Below are 5,201 nucleotides of genomic sequence, written 5' to 3'. Positions count from 1 at the left end.
GGGGAAAATAATACTGGAATAAATAATACTGGAATAATACTTGGAGTATGCTATAGGCCCCCTGACCTGAGGGAGGAAGTGGAGACAGATCTCCTATCACAATTTGGATTAGCAGCAATTATGGGAAGTGTTATCATAATGGGGGATTTTAATTATCCAGACATATACTGGGCGGAGGGACCCACGCATTCATTTAAGGCTCGCCAGTTCCTTAATGTCTTGCAGGACAATTTTATCGGTGGGTCAGATGGTAGACACACCAACTAGAAAGAAAACATTATTGAATTTACTGATTACCAACAATAAAGACCTGATCACGGATGTGGAAATACGGGGCAATTTAGGTAACAGCAATCACAGGTCAATTCGTTTCAGTATAAATCACACAAATAGGAAACATAAACGGAATACAAAGACACTGAATTTCAAAAGAGCCAACTTCCCTAAACTACAAACCTTGCTAAAAGGCATAAATTGGGATAAAATATTAGGAAAAAAGAATACGGAGGAGAGATGGGTTTGCTTTAAGAGTATATTAAATAACGGCATTAGCCAATGTATCTCAATGTAAAAATGCATATAAAAGCAAAGGAGAAGGTCTTCAAAAATACGAGGTTGAGGGATCATCCTCAGCATTCAGACTTTAGAAAGAATGCAACAAGAAATTTAAGGGTGCAATTAGGACGGCTGGAAAAAAAGCCAATGTAGCACCAATATTTAAAAAGGGTCCAAAATACATCCCTGGGAATTACAGACCAGTTAGCCTAACATCAATAATATGTAAACTCTGGGAGGGGATGATAAGAGACTATATACAAGATTTTAGTAATGAGAACGGTATCATTAGCAATAATCAGCATGGATTCATAAAGACTCGTTCTTGCCAAACCAATCTACTAACCTTCTATGAGGAGGTAAGTTGCCATCTAGATAAAGGAAGACATGGTGTATCTGGATTTTGCAAAAGCATTTGACACAGTTCCCCATAAACATTTACTGCACAACATAAGGTACGTTGGCATGGACCATAGGGCGAGTACATGGATTGAAAACTGGCTACAAGGGCGAGTTCAGAGGGTGGTGATAAATGGGGAGTACTCGGAATGGACAGGGGTGGGTAGTGGGGTTCCCCAGGGTTCTGTGCTGGGACCAATCCTATTAATTTGTTCATAAACGACCTAGAGGATGGGATAAACAGTTCAATCTCTGTATTTGCAGATGATACTAAGCTAAGCAGGGCAATAACTTTTCCGCAGGATGTGGAAACCTTGCAAAAAAGATCTGAACAAATTAATGGGGTGGGCAACTACATGGCAGATGAGGTTCAATGTAGAAAAATGTAAAATAATGCATTTGGGTGGCAAAAATATGAATGCAATCTATACACTGGGGGGGAGGGAACCTCTGGGGGAATCTAGGATGGAAAAGGACCTGGTGGTCCTAGTAGATGATAGGCTCAGCAATGGCATGCAATGCAATGCCAATCTGCCGCTAACAAGCAAACAGAATATTGGCATGCATTAAAAAGGGGATCAACTCTAGAGATAAAACGATAATTCTCCCACTCTACAAGACTCTGGTCCGGCCGCACCTAGAGTATGCTGTCCAGTTCTGGGCACCAGTCCTCAGGAAGGATGTACTGGAAATGGAATGAATACAAAGAAGGGCAACAAAGCTAATAAAGGGTATGGAGGATCTTAGTTATGAGGAAAGGTTGTGAGCACTGAACTTATTCTCTCTGAGAAGAGACGCTTGAGAGGGGATATGATTTCAATATACAAATACCATACTGGTGACCCTACAATAGAAATAAAAGTTTTTCGCATTAGAGAGTTTAACAAGACTCGTGGCCACTCATTAAAATTAGAAGAAAAGAGGTTTAACCTTAGACTACGTAGAGGATTCTTTACTGTAAGAGCGGCAAGTATGTGGAATTCCTTTCCACAGGCAGTGGTCTCAGCGGGGAGCATTGATAGCTTCAAGAAACTATTAGATAAGCACCTAAATGACCACAACATACAGGGATATACAATGTAATACTGACACATAATCACACATAGGTTGGACTTGATGGACTTGTGTCCTTTTTTCAACCTCGCCTACTATGTAACTATGTACTCTAATGCCCCATACACACAGTCGGATTTTCCGATGGAAAATGTCCAATCGGAGCGTGTTGTCAGAAATTCCGACCGTGTGTGAGCTCCATCGGACATTTTCCATCAGATTTTACGACAACAAAATCCGATCGCGTCAATTCCGACCGTGTGTTGGCCTGTTCCAATGCACAAAGTGCCAGGCATGCTCAGAAGAAATTCCAAGACGGAACAGCTCGTTCTGGTAAACTTAGCGTTCGCAATGGATACAGCACTTTCGTCACGCTGCAATGTTAAAAATGGTTTAATACAGCGCACTCTCTTCTTCTTTATAATGTGACAAGAATGAAGTAGTTTTGCTGCTCATATTCACACACACACTTCTCACAAAGTTTTATTTTTGTTTTTTTTAATTGGTATTCCCTGAATATATTGTTATTAGTTGTCACATCTGACATAATTTTTTTTTTTTTTTTTTTTTTTTTGGGGGGGGGGGGGGGGGGGGGGGGGGGGTGTTTAAGCCTTTTTGTTATTTAATGTTTGTATTTTTTCAAAGGCTGATCTTTGTTCAATGTTATTTTTATTTTTACTCCAGAATATTTTTGTGTGTGTTTTGTGTGTCAAGTTACCCCAACACCATTGATATATTTTATTATTTAATCTCCAGGAGATTGTTTGTTGTTGGTGTCCCTTGTTCATTTCACAGTGTATATTTACTGCTTGGACCTTGAAGAAGGTGACATACCCGAAAGCTTGTCCTGAAAAATTGTATGTAGTGCAAATAAAAAAGTATCAGGGACAATAATCAATTTTCTCTGTCACAATTGCACTAATACGGCTACAATCAAATCAAGTACAGTGTATATTTGAAATGTACCTGAATCCTCACAAACCAACTGTCCTTTTTGAAGTAAAACACATAGGAGAGTATAATTCAAAACAAAAATCCTTTATTAAGGTCTCAGAACCAAACAAAGAGGAAGGCAACACTGGATCAACATGAGAATTAGCGAAGCCTGCCTGGGACCCCCACGGCAGACATCAATTCTTGAACATCAAAATTGGTGGCCTGAGGAGTCCATATGTAAGGGAGGGCAGTCTGGTCCAGAATTCGCAGAGATCCGGATAGGAGCAGATGACATGTGGGAGGATGAGGATGAGGAGGATGAGGAGGATGAGGATGAGGATGAGGATGAGGATGAGGATGAGGAGGAGGAGGAGGAGGAGGAGGAGGAGGAGGAGGAGGAGGAGGAGGAGGAGGAGGAGGAGGAGGAGGAGGAGGAGGAGGAGGAGGAGGAGGAGGAGGAGGAGGAGGAGGAGAGGGAGAGGGAGGAGGGAGGAGGGAGGAGGGAGGAGGAGGAGGGAGGAGGAGGAGGAGGAGGAGGAGGAGGAGGAGGAGGAGGAGGAGGAGGAGGACCATCGCAAAGGTGTGTCTGAGCTGTAATTTTATTAATTTTATTTTTTATTAAGAGCCTCCAATATGAGGGACTCACACATGGCTTGTTGTCCCTCCTCCATCCTCTGCATTTTATATGCAATGATGGCAGCAATGTCCTCCTCCACGGTGTGTGGTGCTCCCAGGACTCTGTAGCCCCTCCAAAAGAGTCCTCTGGCAGCCTCCTCTAGGGCACTCCTCCTTCTGCCACTTTCTCTTTTCAGAGGGGGGGGGGGTGTGGAGGGACCTGCAGATCAGCCAGCCGGCGCGGCCCGGCCACCTCCTGGCTGAGACTTCCCTGTGTATGAAAAAGGGACATGGTTTTAGTTTTTGCTTCATCAATCACAATCCTAAATTAGTATTCCCAACTAACATCTAGGTAACATCATTGATTGGACAAGCAAATATACCTGGCTCAATCTGGACTCCTCCACATGCGGCCTGGAAGGCCCAGGTTGGGCGTCAGAAGCCTCAGCCGGGGGGGGAAGGAAGCGTGGAAGGAAGACTGGAGAGTGCTGGCCTGGGTTCAGTCTGGCCTGCCAGAAAATGCAGCCTGTCATAGTACCACATCCTAGGGACATAGATGTCATCTGCTGCTCCAGATCTCTGTGAATCCAGGACCTTCTTGCGCTCCCTTAGATACGTAATCCTCAGGCCACCAATTAATATCTTTAAATAGGCGATGTCTGCCGTGGGGATCACCTGCTTCACAATTTCACACAATTGCACCAGTGCTGCCTTCCTCTTTGCTTGGTTCTTGAAATGGGGGTGGTTAATCTCCCACAGACATGGCAGCTCCCTTAACATATCTACGAATACTGACATGAAGTCATTGTCTTTCAGTAGCATATCCATGTTCACTGCAATACACAACACAAGACAAAGCCTAATGTCAGACAAAACTCTCCTAATCTTGTTACAATATAGGCCTCAATGTAGAAGCAGTATGGGCACAAGTTTGTCTCTTACCTTCGTTCTTATGATCGGCGCATCCAATGCTCCTTCCTCCGCTCACAGATCGTACATAATACGCACGCGTGTTACGCTTTATACACACTGCGCATGCGTGTAACTCCGCCCGCCCCCCCCAGACGTTCTTTCTAGTCTATTCCCCGCCCCTTTTCGTTCGGCGCAGTGGGGGAAGAGCACATGGCGGAGTCACAGCAGGTGCGTGATAATTGCAGGAACGAGAAGGAGGAGGAGGAGGAGGAGGAGGAGGAGGAGGAGGAGGAGGAGGAGGAGGAGGAGGAGGAGGAGGAAAGCCCGGATCCGGACACGTCCCGATCCAGGAGACGTTTTAAGGCCACAAATATGTCCTTTGGGGAGATGTTGGAGATGGTCGACATCATGAAGAAGTCCGACTATGACAGGAAGTATGGGCCTTACCCCAACCCCAATATCAGAAAGGCCAAGATCATGGCGAAAGTGGTCAAAAGTCTTCACAAGAATTTCGGGGTACGAAGATCGAAAGATCAGCTCAGGAAGCGGTGGTCGGACCTGAAATTAAGAGAGCCAGAGCAGTACAGAAAGATCCGGAGAGTGCTGCAAAAAAGTAAGTAGTTGTGCTGTGTTCCTATTCTTTCTGTCTTTATTCCGTTCGTGCTGTTCCATATGCTTTTCTTAATTGTACAGTTTAAAAGGGCAACTTTAATGTTCATGGGCCCATTATT

Source organism: Aquarana catesbeiana, linkage group LG04 (genome assembly GCF_042186555.1).
Source record: "Aquarana catesbeiana isolate 2022-GZ linkage group LG04, ASM4218655v1, whole genome shotgun sequence".
NCBI lineage: Eukaryota > Metazoa > Chordata > Amphibia > Anura > Ranidae > Aquarana > Aquarana catesbeiana.
Note: the sequence above shows the minus strand (reverse complement) of the source record.